General features: G+C 37.6%; 1 long non-coding RNA gene across 2 annotated transcripts; it reads left to right on the top strand.

The window, feature by feature from the left end:
* The first annotated feature begins 1,530 nt into the window (after positions 1–1,530).
* Positions 1,531–5,644, top strand: LOC107316114 (uncharacterized). 2 transcript variants are annotated; one of them, XR_014948931.1, is made up of 4 exons: positions 1,531–1,646; positions 2,213–2,443; positions 4,262–4,486; positions 5,334–5,644. It is a non-coding gene; the product is annotated as an uncharacterized LOC107316114 (long non-coding RNA). The 2 variants fall into 2 exon arrangements; XR_014948930.1 differs by having other exon boundaries at positions 2,213–4,486.
* Positions 5,645–13,272: the final 7,628 nt, after the last annotated feature.

Consider the following 13,272-nt stretch of genomic DNA (forward strand, 5'->3'; position numbering starts at 1 on the left):
TACTGACATTAGATATGTATATATGACAATATTTGGAAAAGGCAAAGAAATCAAGTGATCTTGGAAATATGCTGCATAGAATGAGTAGATACAATATGACTACAGTAGAATGGCATGCAATATTACTGGTCAAGAAGTAAAACTATTTTACTTCTGTTTTGAAATACAAACAATGCTATCTTATTGGTGGAGTTTCCATACGCTGTTCCATGCAGCTTACAAAATATCTGATGGAAAGAAATATTTTCTTCATTCCTTGTAGAGAAGTTCTATTCCAGTATTTAACAAAAGTTCTAATTACGAAACTTTTCCTCTTTGCTTCTGCTTCCATTTTATAATTTTCCATCCCTAAACAGACCTTCTTCCTTCACCTCTTGCTCCGTAGTTATGAAACAGGCACTGTCTGCATCTTTGCTCTCAGAGCAGGACCTGCGTTGGCAGCAGCTGAATCTTTTGCAGAGGATGATGATCCCTTTGCTGTGTCTCCACCAGAAACTTGCTGCCAACTATTTTTTGGAAGAGCTGACATACTGTAAACAGATCTCTTGTAATGGCAACAGGCTTAGCTAAGGAGGGTGAAATAATAAATATTATAGAAAGAGAGAGCTGACTGAATTAGTGAAGTAGAAATCATTCCTGCCAGGTCGTGAGAGGTTTGGTGAAAAAGTAAAAAATCTCCAAACCCTGGAAGGTTTTAATCCATCTCTCAAATAATGCTGTTTTGCATTTTGAGGGCATTTCACGCCTTCAAGATGCAGAGCAGATGTTTCTTAATTCTCCTAATGATTCTATGGAGCAGGTGAACATTATCTCAGCTTTACAGATGGGCGAAGAAGTACAAAGAATTGGAACGGTTTGGCTCAGACCACAGAGTGAATCAATGGCAGAACCAGGAATAGGACTGAGAAGTGTCTGGGAGTGCACGCCTGTGCTGAGACCACTCAACCGCACTGCTCCCGACATAAGAAATGGAAATGAATTTTTAATGTTCCTGTTTCCAAAGGAAGACTTTGGATTTTAGAAAAATTAAATATTTATTTCATTATGTATGACTTCATAAGCCCATAATTTATACCAGATAGATTTATTGGCTTTATTTCCCCATGATAATTATATAGTCCTTGTTGATCTAATGGGCTTGTCATTTTTAGTGATGTATCCATCTGCCCAAAGATAAGCATTATTTGCCTGTTATGTAGTTAGGAACAATAGAATGCATGCAAAAACTTCACTGAGCTTAAACGCTAAAACCAAGGGGGTTTTCCTTCTGAATGCAGATTTAACACACTAAATTAGTTTGGAACTACTTTAGTTTCCTAAGCAAACTCAATCCTCTGATATTTATCAGGCTGGCAGCATTGCAGTCCTCTATTTACTTAAAATACTGAACACTCGAACTTCAGTCTTTTTGTCTGGTCAGTCTCAAAAGTCATTTATTTCCCTGTTTGTTTGTTTGTTTGTTTGTTTGTTTTTTGTTTGTTTGTTTTTCACAGAATCACAGAATTATGATTCTGTGATTCTGTGACCTGTTTTTTTTTTTTCTGTCAAGACATTCTTGCCCAGAATCACACGGCTCCTGCTCTGCTGTGCAGAAGTGCTTCTCAGTCTTCATACCTAACAAGTCTACAGCTCCTGTTGTTTCACAGGTCAGTCTTGGATCCTTCCCATTTCTTTTGGGTGAAAACTGAGTTAAACTTTACTTTTTCATTTAAAATGAAAATAATAAATAAAATAGGAAACTGGGAAAACTGTGACACACATACTGAATATAAAAGCCCTGGAAAATATTCCATAAATCAGCATTGCATTTGCAGCTTAAAAATGTGTATTTATAAATATTTGGGCATTATTAAATTTTGCATTCCTGCACTATTATGATAAGTAAATACGGTCTTACAGGTGCATTCAGCCAGAGAGTAAAAATGAGGGCACTGCTGGATATTTTATATAAATGCGTCCTTTAAAGGTTAAGCACAAATGAAAGGATGTAGCATATCGTTCAATTACATTACTGTTTCAAAGACAGCATTATTCTTACGTAATTTAAAACCAGATAATGCCTTAGAGAAAAACAAGGATCAAGGGAGGGGGATGCGGCTACACAAAGTGTAAGTGTAGGAAAAAGACACAGGCAATGGTAAGTTTAAATGGACCTGATTCTGGATGGATGTATCCTGCTTTCACTCTGCTTTCTCTTTGGGTCCTGAAACAGAGTATCAGTCCATGTCCTGCCCTTGTTCTCTAAACTTCTCCCAAGCCTTGCAAGCATCGGAAGTACCTGGGCCTTTCTTCTCCTTCCTTCCCTTGACCTCATCTCTGTGTCCCATGCCTCTCCAGGCAGCCCATGAACACTCATGAGGAAGAATGTGGCCAATATACTGCCAAGTGCTTCTGAGTGTAAGGGGACAGGGGATAACAGGAAAAGCAAAATGACTGGAGGAAGGTAGATGTTCATGGTAGCCAATATTTCTACACTTCATATGATCTCCTATTTCCCTGAGTAGAGAAGGTAAATTTTCTCCTACCATATTTTATAGGCCACCTCACAGTTTAATGGTCGTATCTATCTCATTCATAGTGCAGTCTGACTGACAAGAGTCAGGGGATTGGCAGCTGGTTAATTTATTTTTCCCAGAATAAATATTTCTATCTAAAACACAACATCTATTGCTAAACAGTCTAGTGGATGTTTTGTACAGAATGTACACTGTACCATTTATTATTTGAATGTTATTGTTCTTTGGTTCAGTATCAGTTTCATTTTTAAGATGATGGTTTTCTATCTTCTTTCTCTGTCAGCTGTATCTCTAGCTTTTATCAACATTATTTGAGCAGTGTAAAATTACATTTAATGTATTAGGAACTCATACATACATTCTCAACAACATCTCACCTATTCTATACCCAGTATCGAGCACACTATTACGTGCTTTGAAGAAATGAGTGCCATATGCTATAAATGGGACATTCCAGGAATTTTTGTCAATGGCTGATGCTTTGTTGTGTGTAGCCTTTCACTGGCAGGATATCATCTTTATTTTTATAAAGAAGGAATTTTGGCACTCCTTATGTTGTTGATAAGCATAATCTCTGTATAAACATACCTTCCCCAACACTTGGCATGCTACTGCCTTCTTCTATTAGGTCTCAGAGCTGAAACCAGCACAGTTTGTAGTGATGTAATAGAAAAGGGATAGTTTGCAATGACCTTCTCCAAAACTTGGCCAGGAATCGATGTAAAAAATCTCCCCGAGACATTCTCCCTGCAACAGTGCAAGGAACTGTCAGGATGCCTAATGCATCTCTACCTTCCCTCCAATTAGTAAAGGCAGAAGGGAGTGAGAGTGTGGAAAACAGCTATCTTAAAAACCATTTTTCTTTAGCAAATAAAAAACAACACCAAAACACAGAAGAGGCAGCAGGAATTTGTGTATTGATGCTTCTTTGCAGTTCCAGTCTGCTCTTTAGGTGCACTCCATTGGACAGATACTTCATGAGAGCAGCCCCTGTGGAGGTGGGTTGAAGGGCAGAGGAGACGGGTTTGTGGGCAGGAAATCAATGTGGTGCAATTCCTGGGATGAGGCAGCAGATCCTGCAGCCACTTACTAGTCCATTACTCACATCAGGCTGTGTGGCCACTATTCACAGGGTACTGCCTGCATTATAGAGGACAAATCCTTCATACTCCTGTGCACTCTTGTGAGGCACATTTAATTGAAGAAGTAACACAGCTGCAGAAAAACATGAGTTCCTGATATTTCTGTAGAGCACCCATGATTTTTTTTTAATGAGGGGGATATGATACACGATTAACATCTCTTCAAAGCTGAAACGCACCACCTTCATGTGGAAATGTTTTGTACACAGATATTAGAAAGCTTTTCTCTAATCATTGAGTAAATATTCTGCTGAGAAATAGTTTTGAAATTCTTCACAATGAATCCAGTCAGTTGCATCATTTACATGTGCTGGAGGGGCTGGTAACCGAACAAACAAAAGTGTAAACTGCAATCCAGCTACAGAGGAGGGAGAGGTAGAATAGGTATGTTTGTGTCTTCTTGTTACTAAAGGATGAAAGGATGAAGGAGAACTTAAAATTTATTCTGAAAAGACATTAGACTGCAGAATTCTGATGCAAAAATATTCAGCAGAACAAGAAGTCTCAAATGATAGCTAAAGGCACTAAGCCAGAAGAGTGAAATTTAAAGGTTGTTCAGAGTGAAGAGAAAAATATTTAATCCTTGTTTTCTATTCCAAACAGATTTCTTCCTGATGCTGTAATCTTACATTGCTGTTTATCTCTACCTGTGACTTTGCTTATTCCTTCATCCCCTCTATAAATCACTGCAGCTGGTGGTGCATTTACCCAACCAGGATGGTGCCAAACCTCTTCCCATCAGAGACCTAGAGACCTGAACTGGTGAATTCCCACAGTTAACACCACTATTTTGAACAAGGAAAAATGAAGCAAAAGAGAATTTTAAAGGTACTCAAGACTTGTGTGATATGACACTGAGCTCTGTGCTCACACAGAGAGCTGTTGGTTTTAGGCATGCTAAATAAAACATATTTTACATCTGCAGCAGAGTAAGAAAAAGACTCGTTTATTTTGCCTGAACAAAAGGCAAAGCATATATATAAATATATATAGCAGCTGCTGTTCTTGTAGTAAGGATTTCAAAACTGAATGGCAGTGCTCTCTCACTCCTATTCATTTGACATTCAGCTTTCAGATAGTGATGTTTACTGTCATATTTATCACTTAACTATGATGGGCTGTTTGGGGTGACAGTCATGGATGGAAGCAGCCACAGTTCTCACCACCTTTCCAGATCCATTTTAAGTGGTTTCTGCTCCATCACTGAGGGCTGATGCAGCTATTCCCATGAGTTGGGAGATGAGAAGCATCGTATGAATCCAGGCTTTCTCCTTTCTGTGGTTGCCCTACAGTGTGATTTCCTTAGCAGTTAAATTTCAAAAAAAAAATACTTTATTGTGGACTCTTCTTCTCTCACCCCCAGCAAACAAACAAATAAATAAATAGGAAGCAGATCATTATGTCCTTTTGGGAAAATGTAACAGAAAAATGTAATTCAGGACAGAGTTTTAAACATCAGGGAAATTCTTATATTTGTGTGAAAACCTTTTTTCCTCCTACTTGGCTAGTGACAAATACTAATTCTTTTCCAATTTATTTTTTTTTTTTCTTCATATATTACAGCCCACATAGTGTGATACTCAGTAGATAACAGTCTTTTTTTTTTTTCAATCTCTCTCTCTTTTATTTTTTTTTTCCTTTTTTCTTTTTTTAACATTAATTCTTCACTTTTAAGGTCAGGAACACAACCAGGAAGATGAGACTCTTTATCACTCTTCTGACCACTGCTGGCGAAATGAGCCCCACAGTGCACAATGGAGAGAACTGACTTCCAGCTTTGATAAGTTATAAATAGTAGGCACTGTAATTGTCTAGCAGTTCTCCTGCAAAGAAGAGGTAATTGTGTGGATGAATAAAATATTGGCATTAAAAAAACATTTTAAGCTTAATCTTAAAGTAGCTGATGAAGTATTTCTATGGCAGACCTGTCAGCTCATGCACTCTCAGTAGCAGCTTCTCATGCTCAGTTGGCTCTTTTGTAAGAAAAGAAAAAGAACTAAAAAAAAGAAAAATGAAACACACCAGGAACACATGCACAATACAAAAATGAACACACAACAAAACAATGAAATAATCCTGAAAATCAAATGCCTGCATTTAGAGAGGACCTTCTGCACTTCTCCATGTTACCTCAGATGGGGAAGTTCCCAGCCCTGCCACTCATGTGGTGTTTTTCTCTCTGGTGCCCATCCCAAGCCTCACTGTACCTGAAATCCTCATGGTTCAGCCAGTTTCTCTCCAGTGGGCAGAGCTGTGCTGCCTTCCCCTTCCACAGGGATTGAAGCTTGGGCTGTCATTACACTGTGCTCTTGGAGAGACATTCAGCTCAAACTGGTATCTACAGCCTGTCTGTGGCATAGCCTTCAGCCTCCAGCAAGAGCAAAGCAGCCAGAGCACACCTGGGAGGGGAAGGATTCTGCAAATTCTGCTGCTTATGGGATGGCATCAGATTATGACCTGTACCTGGGATTTGGTTCGGAGATACAGAGAAAGGCAGGGAGGTGGGCTGGCTCCTCCATCCTGGACCAAAAGTTTGGTATGGAGATTGGAGATCCTCGAGGCCTTCATCTATATCACTGCATAGGATGAGGAAGGAAAAGTGACTGGCAGATTCTGGCATTTTGAGATAATTGATAACCTTCATGGGGCATTAGTTTTATTTAATATAAAGAGCGTCACGTCAGGTCCAGTGTTTCAGGGATGAATTTAAGATTTAACAGCAATTCACAATGCTAACATCAGCCAAAGCATTTCGGTTTGGATTTTAGTTCTCCAGCAGAAGGATGACAGCACTGAAGATTAAAGCTTTTTTTTACCCTTCCTTAAGATCTCAGCAAAGTGCAAATTTGAAACACAGAAAGAGGTTGACCTTCGTATTAACCTGAATCTCTTTTCCTGTTTCTTCTTGAACATATTTTATTCTCTTTATGCACAGTGGGGCTCTTTTTTCTCGTGTGAGGCTGTTGAATGAAATGCCAGAAAGATGGAGTGTGCACTTTTACATCAAAGAAATGATGAGACCATAAAAACTCATTTCCCTTGTGACTTCTTAAATTGTTGCTAAGGAATTGAATGAGTCTGTTTGAAACAATGTGTCCCTTTAAATTCTGTTTTCTTATTTGTCTTAAAACACAAAGCCACAGTTTCTTGTATACCCTGATTCAAAGGCCACTCACTGAAGTCAATAAAAGATTCTTAGTTGCTGTGGTTAGATATAGGTCAGATTTTTCAAGTATACCACTATGTAAAACCCAGGACAGACCAATTTTAAAAGTTCTGGCTGTTCACTGAGAGAAAGAGAAAGGTCTAGTTTGTTTTTGTTCATTCAGATGGTTAAAAACATCCCCTTCAAATGGGCCAGAATTGAGTCAACTGTCAACTGCTGAGCAGAACGAATCTGACAAGGGCAAGTAAAGTGAAGCAGTAGTTAAATTCAGAAATCCAAATAAGTGAAAATATTGATTTACTTTAGTTTTTCTCATGCACAGTGGTGATGTGCAGTAGAAACACAAGCAAACTCCACAGTTTAGACTGTTGGAGGGAAACCCTGCCTATCCGTGTAACAGTTTTGGGTAATCACTCTCAGTGCTGGGGTGAATGGTTTGTTAGTACTATAATCCAGTGAGCTGCTAGAAATGGTCTTGATTGGAGAACATTGTAAAGCAATTAAGTTCTGACTATTAACAAAGCTCCCGCAGAGAGCATTAGTTTTTGAAAGTAGACAAAGTCTGCACTATGAGTTTCTAGTGACCGTGTGGAAGTGTGACTGTAGTGAAATATGGAAAATGCTACAGGAAGTCTCAACTGCTGTAGATATTCCTTATCAGTTTCCAGGAAAAGGTTTTAAAGTTCTAATTTAGAAAAGCATTTAAATGTATTCTGAAATTTATTTCATTTTAATTGGATACAGGTTTAACAAATTGCTAAGTTTTTGCATAATAAGTAGCAATTTAAGTATCTTCTTATAGAGCTGGTTTGGATTTCATTTAAATATCCTTTTCTCGGAATTGGAGACTTAGTCATCTGAACTGTAATGGGATTTTCTGGGTCTAAAATCCAGAAAATGCCACTTTGCTCTCAGACCCAAGTCAGTCATCTTCATCTGTGAGATCCATTTTGTGTGCACACGTTCCTTCCCAGAACTCCAGTCTCCTGCGGTTCTTTAACTTACTGTTTGTTTCTGTGTGCAAAGGTGTATGATATTTAAAGCAGGTAACTTAACAGTGGGTCAAAACAGTGATTTCTTGTGTTAGTCAGTTTAAGAAAAACGCTGTGTTGCAGAAGATACTAAAAGCACAGAGCGCAGGTCTCCATCTCTGGTCATGCTTGGACTGCAGTTGTTCATCTTCCCATCTTTTCTACCCAGTTTCTGGTTGCTTTGCTCTGTTTTATGCCTTGAAAGGGACATTTGCTTTAATGGTCCCATGCTGGGATTACAGAATGATGGAAAAACATTGCTACCAGTAAAATATGTGTAACTATTTTCAAAACGTTGTTGTGAGCCAACAGGTCCTATCAAAGCCTTTGCAAAGGCATAAAGCCAACTTCTCAGATTACATTGTTTATAATCTCTCTTGGGTTGTTTCCCAGTGACACAGAAAATGTGTGACTGTTTGTGTATCTGAAAGGAGTTTGGCCAGTGCTGAAGTGGGAGTACAGGATTTTTACCAAACAATGCTACATGTTGTGATGGGCATTTTTTAGGGCTCTGAGTATCTGACTGGTTGCAGCACTTCACTTTATGAAGATGGATCAAACATCCTCTGAATTACACATGTGTTTTTTTTGTTTGTTTCTGTTGCATTGTTTTTCTCCTTGTAGTGTAATTCTGAACCACCTGATCAAGCCAGGTGTTATTCCATGCTACTGCTTCTGAAAATGCTGATGCAGCAGATGCTGGCATATGGGTTCAGTGAATCAGGGTAGGATAAGTGTCAGCTTACTTCTATGATTGTGTTTGCAAAGATGCATGTGTTGAATGTTTATTTTCCAGTGATTAGAAAGCAGCAGTTCAACTATACCAGTACTTTGTTAAAAAGAATTTCTTGAAAACTGCACTGAAAGTGGACATTTTCTGCTATTACTTAAAGCTCAGTGTTGGCTGCAAACCCAAAGAAAGCTGGTACCCATATTCAATACCCATACCTGCACTGTTGTGTTAGATACCACCAACCTAATTCCATAAGATGTTGTTCTTGGAAACAGAAGAAAGTCAGTCTGGAATAGAAAAAAACTTCCTCCACAGGATTCAGTTTCTATTGTAAAACCAGTTATTTGCATTTTTTATATCCCACCTTGCTAGTTTTTCTTCTTCCATTAAGAAGTTCATAACAAGTTCACACTTTTAACCTAAGGAAAATGAACAGACCTCCCAGTGTTGAAAACCCATTGTAGAAACAGCAAAGTTATTCAGACTTATTCAGACTCCAGAACTAATTTAATTAGAAGGATTCTTTAGAGTGGCTTTTTATTTTTTATTTTTCATTAGAAAATCTGGTGTTTTTCACACCATACAGCACAAAACCTTTGGCATTTTTGTAAAGCGTAATAAAATAATCACTGGGAATTTCTGGATCTTTCTCTATAGGAGTTGCTACCCATTTTTTCTTCTTAAGCTAATTTAAGGGACAAAGTACTCAGTGAACTTTTTCTGTTTAAAAGGTGACTTTGAAGAAGAGTGATATGATGAACTTTCCACAACGATTATGGAAAATATTGTTTCTGCTATTTATGAAATACACTGTGATACTCTTTTGATTAAAAATGAAGATGAAAATCTTTCAAAGCCTTTGAGACGAAATTATTTTAGCAAACAAGAATATGAGAAGAATGTCTGGTAGTGGTGCGGACTTCTGCATGGTCCTGAATATATGCTGCTCTGGGGAAGAACCACTTCTAGAAATGGCATTTGTTCCCACAGGTTTGTTATTCCCAGGTGTTTCACTTTTTTGTTGTTCCACTTTTGTTTTATTTTGTTTTCTTTCAACTAATGTCCAGGACGAGTTAAAGTGAATCCTACATTCACTGGCTGATTCGATGCTAATTGCTAACATCAGTGCTGAATCTGAGGCAGACATTAGCTCCACGTGCAATTATCAGGCTGATATATTGAGGAACTGAGATCCCAAGGTGAAAACCAGAAGAATAAGATACTGCACTATCATTTTGGAAGACACTACCCCAGTTTCACTGCTTATAATTACAGAACGTCATTAGCTTTTGAAAATGAAAATGAATATCTTCTATTAGTGTCTTTTCCTGCTGTGATGCAGCATGAGGTGTTCTCAGTGTCTATGCTTATACTTCATTGCTCCCACTAAACCATCCCTTTCTTGAAGAGAACTTTTATGACTTAGAAGACCAGAGACTCTGGGAATGATATTTTGACAGAGTTAGAAAATGCCAGAATGTTGATGACCTCAATCTAGATCACATTTCTGAAGTAGTCTGTGACGATCTCTTGCCACCTGTAGTTGTATAGTTTGTATTTCAGAATTACGGAGATCAACAGTAAAGAAGCAATGCAATTCATCTAAAGAGCGATGGAGAGAATTGTAAGGAAATTATAACTTTCGTTGAGTACTTTACCAACATTTACTGACTTTACTTCTGCTTAATAATAACAGCTGACACCAAGCCCAGCCCTTTGTTTGCAGGACAATAGACTTAAATGCTTACTGAAACAAGAAGCTGGTGGAATCATTGAACAGTGAGTATTTTTAACAAGTGTCCTTTCAAAACACCTCAAGGTAACACTAAAAGAAAAGAAAAAGAAAAACAAAAGCAAACAATAGGAAGAACTGAAAATCATTTGCATACAAATGATCGCATTCCATCATGATGTCCTAATTTGTGCCTATGTTTTAGGATGTTTATGGTGATCCCAGGGCTGATTACCATATTAATGTCATGAAAATAATAAAAATGTACTGATTTAGTGCATAACTCCCTTAAACCAGTCATAAGAAAAGATTTACCTCAGTTATTCTGTGGTAAAAATTATATTACTCATTTTCTTCATCTTCAGTGTATGTGGTAACACAGAAATATCACTTTGCACAGTGCTTTATATCAAGGGAATTCCAGACCATAACAAAAGAGTGCATGTTAAAATCATGAGAAATGTAGTTTGAGGTGATTCATGGAAGAAATAATCACTACTTATGAATGCTAAAATGTGTTACTCAACTATGCACTAGCAAATTATGCTTATGCTTAGAAAGGGAGCGTGCTTAACACTGTAACTAGGAAAGCTTTACTGTAGTCAGACTTGCTACTATTGGACTGAAAAAAAAAAAGAAAGAAAAAATAGTAAGGGAAAGAGAAGTTAAATAATAATATGTATTTTGCTTTAGAATCAGCTCCTTTTCAGTAAGATGGTGAAACTGTGAAAATGGCTTTAGGAGCAGAGATGCAAGCGATGGTAGGGACCAGTCAGAGGTTTAGAAAGCACAGGCTCTGAAGGAAGACTTTATGAAATGGGATTCTTTTAGATTAAAAAAAGAGAAGGCAAGGGCTAGGTCACTTTACCTTCAGTTTTATATTTCTATGGTAATAAAAGGAATTGAAAGAGAATCACTGCACCCAAAGACAAAAACCTTTCAGAAAATGAAAACTATTTCTGTGTAAATGTTGAACTGTTACCTTCCTTACAGACTTACATAAAGAAACAAGGAGACATCAGTGTCCTTTCACTGCCAGAATACACAGGGAAGCATCTTGTGTAGGTTGGCAGGACTTTGTTTGTATGCAGGAAAGGGAAGCGCTGATTCTCTTGAGAGAATCTGCCATTTTAGTATTTTATTTATAAATATTTAGCTAATAGATCAGCTGTTTGGAAATATTGGTTATATAACATTGGAAATTGTATTGGGCAAGCAAATAAATGACTGGTTTTAAACTGTGGGTGGTAAATGCGTTTACAAAAACCTTCACAAGGAGCACCTGGCAACCTCAGCAGGTCTTGTCAATGTAACTTGCTAGTGAAACACCTAATCAATAATGCACACAAGCTACATACCATATGGTCATATACTTTTCACTAGGATGATAAATTGTATTCTAGGTTATGAAAGCCATCTTTATAAAATAGAAGCAATTCTTGCAAACTATCAGATTGATGGAGGAATGTAAAGTGATATAAAATAACTGGGACATTCTCTGTTCACTGATCTCCAAATAGCTCATGATAATTTACACAAAAGTTGTCTTTATATTTTGTTTACAGAGAAATACCTTTTCATCTCAGGAGGCAGAGGGGGTATTGCATACATGATGTTAGAATGGATAGGCAGGGAAGAGAGAAGATGGATGGAAGAGTGGTTGCATTACAAAGGCTGTTCATGGTTTAGAAAGTAAAGAAAATGATGTGACTATCCCATGCAGGAAATCAGCAAGGGAACTAAGGATTACAGCTGCTTGATGCCCTGCCTGGTGTTTCATCTTGATCTTAGTTGCTTAAAAAAACTGTTTATCTTCAGTTTTTTCTTAACTATGCTTATCTGTGTAGGTTGCTACTCTGCCTCTTCACTTCCATCTTGCCCAATGCAACGGGGATTAGCTGTACAGCAGGCTTTAAATAGATGTGTTTTCAAATGGTGCTCACATTTAGTTCATTTTTTAAACATAGCAGGAACACCAAACATGTGAAATTGTTAATATTCTCAGTTGATTAGATGGAAGAAACATCCCAAAGGTTACTTGTTCTATTTTTGAGAAATTACAGCAATGCACTTTTTCTTATGGACAATTGCTTGTAAAGACTTGCATAAATCTGGCACATTTATTCTTCTGTTTTTTAATTTTATTCTTGAGATTCTGCTTGGGAAGGAGTAGTTTTAAAAATTCATTATTATTTGATTGCAAGCTGGATGTCAGCCAGCTAAATTTTTGAATTTGAAAGAAAATGCAGCATCAGCTTCTCTGGAACTAAAATGGAATGAAACCCTCCAAGCACTCATTAAAAGGGCATTTGACGTCTAGCAAAATTAGATGAGGTGTGAATCACTGAAATACCAAATGTGGATTTGAAATGGAATATTTAATTCTGGAGAGCCAAAACCTAAGGCGAAATGCAACTACACCAGCACAATATTTTGATGATGGAAGGAGTAATACCATTTCAAAGGTCTTATGTTTAATTTAAAGAAAAGTTCATTGAGGGAATTTCCATTGGTCTATCAGTTGCTATCTGCCATATAGACAAGTGCTTGAGGAGTACAGCGAAGACACAATAGTAACTTCCCTCCACTGAAGATCTTCTAAGTGATTTGCAAATATTATTGGAAAAATCTGATGGTGAAGGTCTGATAGCAGTAAGTATTTCTTCCCTTATCTTCCTCCTAACTGTTTCACATCAGGGAAGTTTGCTATTGCTTGGTCACTCCAGGACACATTCGGTTCCAATGCGGTAACAGAAGAGATCAAGGGCTACGGAGCAACTTGCTTTCAATTTTCCTCTTCTCCAAAATGCAACTCAAAACATCATTTTTTTCAATAACACAACAATGTTAGCAGTAGTAAATACTTCTACTTCTGCTATTTCTTTTGACTGCTGTTGGAATTGAGGCATCATTATTCTGATGTCATGCAAGTTTTTGTACACCTGTAGAGCA

This window comes from Coturnix japonica, chromosome 8 (genome assembly GCF_054131305.1).
Source record: "Coturnix japonica strain WE chromosome 8, WE-NBRP24, whole genome shotgun sequence".
Classification (NCBI taxonomy): Eukaryota; Metazoa; Chordata; class Aves; order Galliformes; family Phasianidae; genus Coturnix; species Coturnix japonica.